The sequence below is a fragment of the Apodemus sylvaticus genome, chromosome 1, assembly GCF_947179515.1.
Source record: "Apodemus sylvaticus chromosome 1, mApoSyl1.1, whole genome shotgun sequence".
NCBI classification, from domain to species: domain Eukaryota; kingdom Metazoa; phylum Chordata; class Mammalia; order Rodentia; family Muridae; genus Apodemus; species Apodemus sylvaticus.
The window spans coordinates 181,722,968-181,735,568 of record NC_067472.1 but is presented as its reverse complement, the minus strand read 5'-3'; positions in this window follow the sequence as shown (position 1 = coordinate 181,735,568).

The following is a 12,601-nucleotide window of genomic DNA, read 5'->3' as shown; positions in this document are numbered from 1 at the left end:
TTTTTTATGATGACCTCTGCAGATTTCCCCAAGAAGCTGTTACAAAAAAGTTACAGTTGCGGGCTGGAGAGACGGCTCTGCGGTTAAGAGCACACTGACTGCTCTTCCGAAGGTCCTGAGTTGAAATCCCCAGCAAACCACGTGGTGTCTCACAATGACCCATAACGAGATCTGATGCCCTCTTCTGGTGTGTCTAGAGGTGGCTACAGTGTACTTACATATAATAAATAAATCTTTAACACAAAAAAGTTACAGTTGCTGCTGTGACTGGCTGTGTTTGCCGGTTGGAAATTTGCTTCCTGGTGTGAGATGTTGAGAGGCAGGCAGGGCCTCAGAGCCTGAGAGATGAGTTATGTGTGGCTATGGGCTACGGTTAGTTCTATCTCACTAGTCTGACAAGTAGGGCTGATTTTTTGGTTTTTTTGTTTTGTTTTGTTTTGTTTTTGTAGTTTTTGAGACAGGGTTTCTCTGTGTAGTCCTGGCTGTCCTGGAACTCTGTGGACCAGGTTGGCCTTGAACTCAAAGATCCCAGGACTGCCCTCTACCCTCCCTGAATGCATCTCTAAATGCCCTTTCATCTTCTGTCATGGGGGCAGTGAGACTAGAAAAAGTCTCACCAGAGGCTGGCACTCACTCCTGAACACCCTCCCAGCCTTCAGCCTCGAGCATTCTGTTAGGGACAGCAGAAAATGGAGCAAGACATTTGGTAACTTTCTAGGTTATTTCAACACAGCAAGCTGTTTTTTCCTGCTTCTCTCCTGGAAAGCCTGGGCTAGACCCAAGCTTGGCCTGGCAGCAAGGGTTGGAATGAGGTTTTTCTTCTCCCCAGGGTGGCCAGGGTCCCCATCTGTCTTTTTCTCCCCAGGGTGGCCAGGGTCCCATCTGTCCTCGGTTTTCATGGAGAATTGTTCTAGGTCCAGGCTGGCTCTTGACCTCAGGTGCATCTTCAGGGATGTCTGTGCAGCCAAGATCCCCCACAGGATGTCACTGGAGCCCTGGAAAACAGGACATGTCTGCTCACAGTGCAAAGAAAGAAGGAAATAATATGGGTTTCCTCCTTGCCCCCAAAGGTCTTGGGAAGTTAACTGATAAAATTTCCTGGACATGGGCTGGACATGGTCTGCACGAGCTGTTATTTCAGTCCTGGGGGAGGCTGAGAGAGAGAAAGAGAGCTCTAGAGAAGCCTGTGATACATATGAGACCATGCCCTACTCCCCTTGCCCCCCCCCAATCAAACAGGTCAGGCAAGATGGTTCTGTGAGTAGAGGCGCTTCCTGCCAAGCCTGATGACCTGAGTTCAAATCCTAGGCCCCACATGGTGAAAGATGAGAACAGATTTCAAGGTGTCCGCTGGTCTCTACAAGTGCAGTGTAACACACCCACACAAATATAAACACACACACACACACACACACACACACACACAGCCAAATCTTCCCATAAAGGCAACAAGAAGGACAAAGGGAGGAACAATGATTACAGCAAACACTTTATAGGGGGTCTCTGGGGGAGGGGTCTCTGGTATAAAAACCAAAGCCTGCCACCCCACTTATAGGCTGGGGATAGTTGGAGAGTGAGGTGGGGAAGGGAATGAGAAATTTCTCTCTTTAGGCCTTCGGCTGGCCATTGCTAGGTGTAGGCAGAGAAAAGTGGTATGTGGTGAATTATAGAACTCTAGATGTCTGATGAATACCTCTCATGTCAGCCATTACCCAACACCACAGGGCAGAAAGGCAAGCATTTAGGAAACCAGGGGATACTTCGCCAGCACTCAGGAGGCAGAAGCTGGTGAATCTCTGTGAGTTTGAGCTTAGCCTGATCTACACAGCAAACTCCAGGGTAACCTGTCTCCCAAGGGGGTGGGGGTATAAAAATAAGTTTCTTTAGTTTTGGGGGATTGTCATAGTTTGAGCAACAAGGGGGTGGGCTTTCCAAAGTGGTGTGGCCTGGATGTCTTAACTTCCTTCTATTAGGTAGGCACAAGGGCATGCAGCTGCTGACCCAGCTGCTCACTGCTGAACAGGCAGTGCCCTCCTCATCAGGAGAGTCTTTGGGGAGAGGAGGAAGATGAGGAGGGGGAAGAAGAAGGAGAAGGAGGAAGTAAAAGAGAGGGAGGAGGAGGAAGAGGAGGAAGAAGAAAAAGGAGGAGGAAGAGGAGGAGAAGGAGAAGAAGGAGGAGGAGGAGGAGGAGGAGGAGGAGAAGAAGAAGAAGAAGAAGAAGAAGAAGAAGAAGAAGAAGAAGAAGAAGAAGAAGAAGAAGAAGAAGGAGGAGGAGGAGGAGGAGGAGGAGGAGGAGGAGGAGGAGGAGGAGGAGGAGGAGGAGGAGGAGGAGGAGGAGGAGACTGAGGCCCATCCTTAACACAAAACAATTAATCACAAGACTAACACACTGTATGGAAACAAAGAAGACATTTAGGCTGGAGAAACCTGGGCCAGTGAGATGGTTCCCTGGGAAAAGGGTGATTGCTGCCAAGCCTGGAGACCAGAGTTCAATCCCCAGCCCCAGATGGTGGAAAGAAACAAGTAACTACTACAAGTTGTCCTCTGGTTTCCACAGGACACACACACACACACACACACATACACACAGAGAGAGAAAGAGAGAGAGTAAATAATGTAAAAGCATTTTAAAAAGAAGACTAGAATAACCTAAAAGTTAAACAGGGTTTAATTTAGAGTAAGAGATCATATTTATGTGATCTATATATTAAATATGCTACTCTATATTAAATATCTTATGTATTGATTTCCGCTTAGATAAAAGCCTTTGTTTTCCCCTGCTATCCCACTGTTTTCTCATAGTCTGCTCAGGGATCAGTTCCCAGCCAGTGACCCCTGGCTACAAACTCTCCCTGTCCTGACTTAACCTCTTGCATATGTGGCCAAGGCCTGAGGCTGCTGGGACATTGAGTGTGTGGCTTATGGGGCGTGGCCAATGCTGCCTATTGGCAGCCTGGGCCCCACCTCGGCACCCTCAGTCACTCTGAGCCTCCTGTACTGACCTCAGAGGCTAATCCTGAGCTCTGAGCACGTCAGAGTGAGGCACACCACCCTGTTGTTGCTGACTGTCTTGGCATTTTCAAGGGATTGTCCTAGCCACTGTCCTAGGCTCTGGGGCTAGCTTAGTGATTTGTCACTTAAGGTCAAGTCCCACCATGAAGGGAGGGGAAGACCCAAGTCCTCTGTATAAACAGTGAGATGACAGAGGACAGCAGAGTGCCATTTAGCTGAGCACCATCCCTCAGACAGCTGGGTCAGAGAAGGGACCATGCCTAGGAGAATGTTCTGGAAGCAGGCTCCTGCCTACAGCACGAAAAACAGGGGTTGTCACCCTTACCTAGCCTCTTACCCCACCCCCAACCCCAGTGGCACAACAACCTTTGCCTGGTACCCTGCTCCTGTCTGTAGCCTGAGTACTCTATCCTCAACAGCAGCCAGAAGAAGCCTCACTGCTGAGGCCCTCCCACGGGCCTGCCCCAAAGGAACCTCCTTCCAGCTAAAAGCCGGGACTTTAGTGTGACCACATACAGGTCCTGCATTCAACCCTTTGTCACCCCTGGATCCGTGATCTCCACTCACCAACTCAGCTCTGGTACACCAGGCCTTCTGGTGTTCTGCGGTTCCCCACACCTGACTAGCCACCCAGCCAGGTCCCCTGCCCTTTGCACGTCTGTCAGGGAAGCATCTTTCTAACAGTCCACTCATTCTCTGCCTCCCTCATTTTCATCTCCTGGACTCCACTCAGGCACTACCTTCCCAGTGAGGCCACTCAATCACAGTTTGTATTTGTGTGTGTGTTTATGTGTGTGTGTGTGTCAGAGGTCAACACTGGCTGTCTTCATCAGAAACTTAACTTTGTATCTTAAGCTCACAGATTCTGCTAGACTGGATGGCCATTGGCCTCCAAGGGATGTTCTTGTCTCACAGAGACTCTCTGGAAGCAGACAGAAAAGGGAGAGGGGCTAACTAAGGAAGATAGTGAACTTCCAAGATGGCCGACTTCCTCACCATCCTCCAGACCTGAGACAAAAGCGAGCCGCTAAAACACAGATCTAGTGGGTGCTTTTTCTTCCTGCCGGTAGGATAGACAGCAAGGCCAGATTAGGACAGTTTGCACAAGAGTTGAGTCAAATCTGCCAGCCTGCCTTTCTTCAAACCCATTAGCCCTAACTAAATTAAGGGAGGAAGACTCTTCAGACTTAAGGCCCCAGGCCTCAAGTAGAGTCTCTGCAGAGTCCTTTTCTCTGTGTTCCTGCTGCACTGGTGTTTTCTCACACCAATAAGAGCCTTTCTTCAGCTGCTGATTCTGCTAGTCTCTGCGGGACTCATGATCTCTCCACCACTGACTCTGACTGTGTCTGGAGATTGCGATGTTTCAGTGTCTTTTAACTCTTTAACTGGCAGAGAAAACCAAATCAAGATACGCAGATGGTAACACTTTGTCTAGCTTTTTTTTTTTTTAGATTTATTTTATTTTGTTTTGTTGCTGGTGTTGCTTTAAGTTTTCTCTGAAATTTTTTTCTTTGCGTATGTGTGTGCATATTTTGCTTGCATTTATGCCTGTGCATAATGTGTGGGTACATTGCCCACGGAGACCATAAGAAGACATGAGATCCTCTACAGCTGGAGTCGGAGTTGACTGCGAGACATCAAGTGCGTGCTGAGGCTTGAGCCTGGGTCCCCCAGAAGAGAAACCAGTGCTTTTAACCACTGAGCCATCTCTCCAGCCTCTGTTGTTGTTGGTGGTGGTGGTTTTTTTCCTTTTTTCTTTTCTTTTCTTGTTTTTTTTTTTAGACAGTCTTGCAGACCTTGCTGGCCTGGACTCACAGAGAAGCCTCCTGCCTCTGCCTCTTGTTAAAGACATGTGTCATTGTACTGGGTTCTATTGGTTTAATTATGGGCATGTGTGTGTGTGTGTGTTTGTGTGTGTGTGTATGAACACAAGTGCCCATGGGCCAGGGGTTTCAGATCCCCAGGAACTGGAGTTACAGCTATTGTGAGTCACCCGATCCAGGTGCCAGGATCTCTGGAAGACTAGTATGTGTTCTTAACCCCCAGCCATCTCTCCAGCTCCATGCCTATTTGTGGTGGGGGGTGGGATTGGTTTTGTTTTGTTCTTTGTTTTGTTATTGTTGTTAGTTGTCTTAAATTTATTTATTTATTTTATGTATATGAGTACAGTGTTGCTCTCTTCAGACACAACAGAAGAGGGCATCGGATGCCATTACAGATGGTTGTGAGCCGCCATGTGGTCACTAAGAACTGAACTCAGGACCTTTGGAACAGCAGTCAGTGCTCTTAATGGTACCATCATTCCAGCCCCTGTTAGTTTGTTTTTCTGAATATGAGTGCTGAAAACGGAACTCGGATTCCCATAATGGAGCCATCTGTCCCTGGCCTTTAAAGGCACGTTCCTGCCTAAGACATCATTGCCTGGCACACAGTTTAGTATCTGGCTGTTAACTGTGTCTCTCTTCCTTCTGAAAGGGTCTGAGGAAGGGTTTGGCTGTCTCGTGAGCTGCCGCCTGCCCCATAGGGAGCATAGGTGCTTGACAAGGCTCAGAAATTATTTCCTGGGCAGTTGAGAACCACACTTGTGAATTACTGTGTCCCAGACCCCACAGCACATGACTCAAACCCCCAACTTCCTGAAGCCAGGCACCTGGGAGAGAACACAGGAAGTCTGGTAAGTGAGGTGGAAAGGGAAGGAACTCACAGCCAGGCAGCTCTGACACTTTCTCAACGTGTAGGCGCAGCTGCTCACTCTGGTCCTCAGTTTCCCTTTCTGTGCTTCTGGGATAATAATAGCCAGTTCCCTGCAGGGCTGCCCTTTGGCTTCAATGGGGCTGTTGTGTGGGATACAGACAGCGTGACTAATTCTGGAAGCTGGTTCCCTTCCTGGAAGGGGGTGGGGTGGGAGGGGTGGGGCTGGAGGGGTTTTCAACAGTCAACAAAGAAACCCTTGTGGGCGGGGAGGAAAACAGCTAGCCCTGCGGGTCCTGGACAAAAGTCCCTGGTCCCAGCGAGGATTACTGGGCTGTTTACATTCTTTGAAGATTGTAACAAGAAATTCTGGTTTGGGGGAGAGGAAGACACTGTCTGACAACCTGAGAACAAATCCAATATTACAGAAGGCCACAGACCAAGAGAAAGGCTGAGAAACCAAGTTAGCACTGTGATCAAACCACGCCTTTGTTCCTGATCTGGAATTTTCAGCTACCAAATCTAAAGTTTTGACTCATTTGGTTTTATTTTCATGATGTTTACATTTACTTGTACCCCCGAACAACTAAACTGGCATTCGAGGGGTTCTGTGGACCCGCAGTCTTTACACTTTCACCAGGACGCTCTCACTCGGAGGTATTATGGTTTTTCACAGGTCTGAGCCATTACATGATTTGGGCTTAAGTCAGCAGGCAAGTCTCTGAGTACTGGGAGTGCTTGCTTCAGCGAGGTCAGGGTTCCTTCTCTCTACAGACAGATGGGGCTCCTATGTTCTTCCTTAAAGCACTACAAGCAAAAGGAGCCATGAGACAGAGACGGCTTTGCAGGGGCCAGCGATTCAAGGCTCCTCCTGACAATGTGGTGAGCTGGGAGTGCCTGGTTGTATGACAGGTGTCAGGAGAGGGTGTGTGATCCTGGGAGATGCCCGTGGGAGTTCCACACCTCTACACTGGTCTGCTAGAAGATAGGTGCTGAGGTAAGCACGGACAGAAGGCCCACAGCAGCTGAGCGGCTCACACCCTTGGCCAGAAGGTGTCCGTGGGCATGTGGACTTGTTCCCATGGGGGCATCTGTGTTGGGCCGAGCCACTTAGACAAAGCTCAAGTCACACTGATGGCTGTCCTGATATGGTGTCAGGCACCTATCAAAGGATGTGTTCACAGAACCTGGAACAGAGTCCCAGAGCTGACAATGGCTGTGGGAAGAACAGGTTGACTCTAGAGGAAGACAGCTGGGGCTTATGAGACTCTGTGAGCAGGCTCTGCTGGAGGCGGTTCCGACCAGAAGAGGACCACAGGAGCAGAGAGGGGTTGAAAGGGCTGAGGGTGGCAGAGGCCCTGGCGTGAAGATGTGGTGGCCATGGTGATGGTGATGACGACAGTGGAGGCATTGGAGGAGGTGATGGTGGAGGTGATGGTGGTGGTAGTGACATCAGTGATGGTGATGTTAGCGATGAGGGTTGTTTTTGCTGATGGGTACAGTGGTGCTGATGGCCCCAGGGTTCTTGTGCCAGGGGTTCTGACAAAGGGTCCAAAGCTATTTGTTAGAACTCTTCAGGGCTGCAGCTCAGCAGTAGCTCTCTTACCTAACATGCAGCAGGTCAGGATTCAGTCCTCAGTACTGCCAAAGGAAATGAGCAAAGTTGCACCTATTGTCACAATTAAAGGGAACAGCAGACAGACAGCAACTCTGTGGGCCTGCATCGTGTGGGGCCTGTCCCTGGAAGACTCCGCGCATCCTGCCAGCAGCTGGGAGATCACAGGGTCTCCTCAGCAGGGCCACCTCCCGGCCTGCTTGCTTGCCTCTGTCCTGGCTCTCACTGCAGAACTCTGTGCCTTGTTGGAAACAGTTAAGAACCTCAGGCCAAAGTCCCAAACAGTTTTCATTCCGCCCCAGCGTGAGTACCCATCCGTTAGATCATAGGTTCTGCAGTCTGCCTGTTTGGCTTCAAATCCCAACTTCAGCCACCTGGGCAGGTCTCCCAGGTGTGCCATGCAACACTGTGGCCACTGGACCCCAGTGGCCAGGGCAGCCCTGTGGCCTCAGGGACTGAGGGACCATATGCTTTCCCGAAGTTATTTCACGCTCAAGTTTTGATGTTTCCTCAAGGGCTATGTAGCCTAGACTCTACTTAGCTCCTGTATTTGAACCTTCCAACTGACAGGTTGACAGGCCTTCATCCCTCCCCTCGACCCCCACTTCGGTTTAAAGAGTTACCCGTGCTTCATTGCAGCAGGATCTGGTTGTGGACAGTGGTGTATTTCCTGTCCCCTCTTACAGGAATTATTAAAAAAGTAGAACCGGCTCCTTCCTGTGCTCGTGCCTCTGCCATGAACTGTCAGGCAATGGCCGACCTGTTTTTATCTCATGGAGACTCTAACTCTGAATTCCAACTTGCTAGCGTCTCACTGGTGAGCCTCTACCACACCAACCCAGTGCCTTCAAATCCCCCACGGCCTTTGTGGAGCATCTCAGGCAAACCCACGCTTGACCGCCATACCTTTCTCTCTTGAATCCAGAAGACCTGCCTTGTGAAGGAAAACAACACAAATAGTTCAGAAACAACGGTAACTCAATGTCTGGGCACAACAACTAAAACCTAATCTTGTAAGCCTTATTAAAATCTTATCCCTCTGGTGGTGGATCCTTATGGATGCACTATGATACTCGGAAACTCTAGCAGTTACATCTCATCCCATCTGCTGTCCCATTTCCAAAGAGAGTGAACTCTCTCCTGATTCCTCTCTCCTTCTGTCCAACCCGGAAGTCCCGCCTACTCGCCCAGTGATTGGCTCCTTTATTCATGAGGGCGTTGGTTCTCAAGAACAGCACCAGGCCCATCCACAGCAGTCCCCCTTCTCATGGGACAGAGGGGAGACTTTCAGACAGGCTTTACCTGCTGCCTGCTGTCCTGTGTTTTGGTATCTTTGTTGTCTGAGAGTGTCATTCACACCAACAATGAGCCCTTGTCCTGCACTCTTCTCAACTTCACAAACGGGTGTGACATCCTCTCCCTCCACTGCTTTAAAGGGAAAAGGGTGCGGGAGGTTTTAAACAATTTCCCCAAGTGCACGCAGAAAGTGGTGGGGCTGGGTTCTCACCGATGCAGCCTGGCTGTGGGATTCGTTTTCCTCAGTGCTTACACAGGCAAGTAGAGGCATCCCTTGTTTGAGCGAGAATAGAATGGATTGTAGTCCCAGGATTTGGGATATGCTGAGGCAGGAGGATATAAGATCAATGTAAGCGTGGGCTGCATAGTTTGGGACCTAAGAGACAATAAGAGCAAAGCCAGTCCTGGCAGTGTGGATGTGCAGTCTCAGCTACACCAGAGGCTGAGGAAAGAGCACGGGAAGGAACAAATCAGCGAAGCTGGTCACAAAATAGAAAACACAAAAAAGGGTTAGGGAAGTGGCTTAGTAGAAAGCCTAGAATTCCCCAGTGAGGGACTGGGGGCGTGGCTCAGCGGTAGAGCCCCTGCCTAGAATTCCCCAGCAAGGGACTGGGGGCATGGCTCAGAGGTAGAGCCCCTGCCTAGAATCTCCCAGTGAAGGGCTGGGGGTGTGGCTCAGTGGTAGAGCCCCTGCCTAGAATCCCCCAGTGAGGGGCTGGGGCGTGGCTCAGTGGTAAAGCCCCTGCCAAGAATCCCCCAGGGAGGGGCTGGGGGTGTGGCTCAGTGGTAGAGCCCCTGCCTAGAATCTCCCAGTGAAGGGCTGGGGGCGTGGCTCAGTGGTAGAGCCCCTGCCTAGAATCCCCCAGTGAGGGGCTGGGGTGTGTCTCAGTGGTAGAGCCCCTGCCAAGAATCCCCCAGTGAAGGACTGGGGGCGCGGCTCAGTGATAGAGCCCCTGCCTAGAATCCCCCAGTGAGGGGCTGGGGGCGTGGCTCAGTGGTAGAGCTCCTGTTTAGAATCCCCCAGTGAGGGGCTGGGGACGTTGCTCAGTGGTAGAGTCCCTGCCTAGAATCCCCCAGTGAGGGGCTGGGGGCGTGGCTCAGTGGTAGAGCCCCTGCCTAGGATCCCCCTGTGAGGGGCTGGGGCGTGGCTCAGTGGTAGAGCCCCTGCCTAGAATCCTCCAGTGAGGGTCTGGGGCGTGGCTCAGTGGTAGAGCCCCTGCCTAGAATCCCCCAGTGAGGGGCTGGGGACGTTGCTCAGTGGTAGAGTCTCTGCCTAGAATCCCCAGTGAGGGGCTGGGGCGTGGCTCAGTGGTAGAGCACCTGCCTAGAATCCCCCAGTGAGAGGCTGGGGCGTGGCTCAGTGGTAGAGCCCCTGCCTAGAATCCTCCAGTGAGGGACTGGGGGCGTGGCTCAGTGGTAGAGCCCCTGCCTAGAATCCCCCAGTGAGGGGCTGGGGGCGTGGCTCAGTGGTAGAGCCCCTGCCTAGAATCCTCCAGTGAGGGTCTGGGGCGTGGCTCAGTGGTAGAGCCCCTGCCTAGAATCCCCCAGTGAGGGGCTGGGGACGTTGCTCAGTGGTAGAGTCTCTGCCTAGAATCCCCAGTGAGGGGCTGGGGCGTGGCTCAGTGGTAGAGCACCTGCCTAGAATCCCCCAGTGAGAGGCTGGGGCGTGGCTCAGTGGTAGAGCCCCTGCCTAGAATCCTCCAGTGAGGGACTGGGGGCGTGGCTCAGTGGTAGAGCCCCTGCCTAGAATCCCCCAGTGAGGGACTGGGGCGTGACTCAGTGGTAGAGGTCTTGTTTTACATGCACACAGCCCTGGCTTTAATCCTTGGAGCTGGAACTCGTGGTCACAATGACTGCTGAGACTGCTTAATGCTCTGACAAAGATGGCCTGGCAGCAAGACAAGAACACGGGAAGTAGACATTTGTCCTTGGGTACTGGCCAGAACCTATTGCCACCACTAACCTCATCCCAACCTCTGCCAGGCCATCTCCCCAGAGGCCAAGCCTGGTGCAGGCAGATACCAGCTGGAGACTTCTGTTCCCAGGTCACAAGACAGATTCAAGAAGGAGCCAATCAAAACAGCCGGGGCACTGTGAACTGATGTTTGGGCTTCCTCGGGAGTCTTTCTCTTGCTGGGCAGAAGCTGAGGGTCTGCCAAGCGTGTTCTGGGAGATTTTGTTTGAAGGAGGAGCCAACAGGGTGAGAAACAATCTAGAGCCACTGAGGCAGCCGATGGCACAGTTGGAGCCCTTGAAGGAACCAGGGCTGAAATCCCACCAGCATCCACGAGGAGAGTCAACCCAATGAGCAATCTGACAGGAGGGAGGAGGCACAGGCATGGGGGAATCCAGAGCAAGGACCCCTTGCCACAGGCTGCCAGGTGTCTCCTAGGCTGCGTGCAGAGGCCGTGCACTGACCCCATTGGGGCTTACCCAGAATCTCTACCAGTGCACCAGCCCCAACAGAGGGATGCACAGAGAGGTCACAGATGCAGGTTGCTGTGTGGACCGATGCACCATCCAGCTCAATGGTAAGCCTGGGTAGGCAGGCAATGGTGCACACCCTCCCCATTTGGAGCTCAGAGGATTAGGCTGTGAGAGCAACTGGCTTGTGGAGCTGGGGTATTGAAGCTGTATGTGATAGAGACAGCCAGTATGGGAGCAGAGGGCACCTCCCATGTCCCTACCCGGGCAAAACTGGACATGAACATAGGTGTCATATTTCATGGCAGATATGGAGTGACAATAGTCTCAGAGGACTGGAAAGCCAGAGTCAGTCTGCAGCACTCTCCTCAAGCCACTGAGGTGGGCACGCCAATGCTACTCAGGCAGACGTGGAGCTGGAGAGGTAGCTGAGAGCTCTACCTCATGATCTGTAGGCAGAAGAAGGAGACTGTGTTTTATACTGGGATTAGCTTGAGCATAGGAGACTTCTAAGCCCGCCCCCCACAGTGACACACTTCCTCCAACAGGTCACACCTCCTCCGACAAGGCCGCCCTATGGTCAAGCATTCAAATACATAAATATGGGAGCCAAATCTATTCGTCCCACCACAGCCACCGAAGAAATGTAGAGGGTGAAGTTGTGCCCTTATCAGACTCCTGGGACTGGGCCCGAGACTCCTTATCTTAGTTACCTTTCTAAGCTGTGATAAAACACCATGACCAAGGCAATTTATAGAAGACAGGGTTAATTTGGGCCTCAGGGTTCTAAAGGGTTAGGGCCCATCATGTTGGGGACAGTGTGACAGTAGGGGCCAGAATGGTGGCTCCAGCAACAGCTGAGATCTCACGTCTCACACTGCAGACATGAAACAGGCCCCACATGGGAAATAGGGCATGGTTTTTTGAAACCTCGAAGTCTGCTCCACAGTGACATACTTCCTCCAGCAAGGCCACACCTCCTAAATCTACCCAAACAGTTAACTGGGGACCAAACATTCCGAGGCCCAAGAATTGGGGACTTTTCATTCAGACCACCCCACCCCCTAGAACCTTTGGGATGCGACCCTGCCTTCTTTAGATGGACGCCACACTGAGACTGGTTTTACTTGCGGGTATCAGGCAGGAGGAGCATGGAAATGGGAAACTTGTCACGAAAGCTTTTGCACAAGGTCTCAGATCTCATCCCTAGTATCCTGACTCCCCCTCCCCCACCATGTCCCCTAAATTGTGATGGCACATGCCAGCTCACGTCACACAGTGAGACTTGAAAGAAAAGGAAGGGGCTGGAGAGATGACTCAGCAGTTAAAAGCAAGTATTGCTTTTGCAAAGAACCAAAATTTGTTCCCAACACCCACCCTGGGTGGTGAATGACTGCCTGCAACTTCAACTCCAAGGGATCCAGTGCCCTCTTCTGGCCTCTTCAGGCACTGCATCCACATGCACAAACATACACATACACAAAAATAAAATAAATCTTGAAAAAGAAAAGAAAACCACACCATGCCTTTCCCGTTAACTCTCTCTGCTTCCTGCTTTCGGAT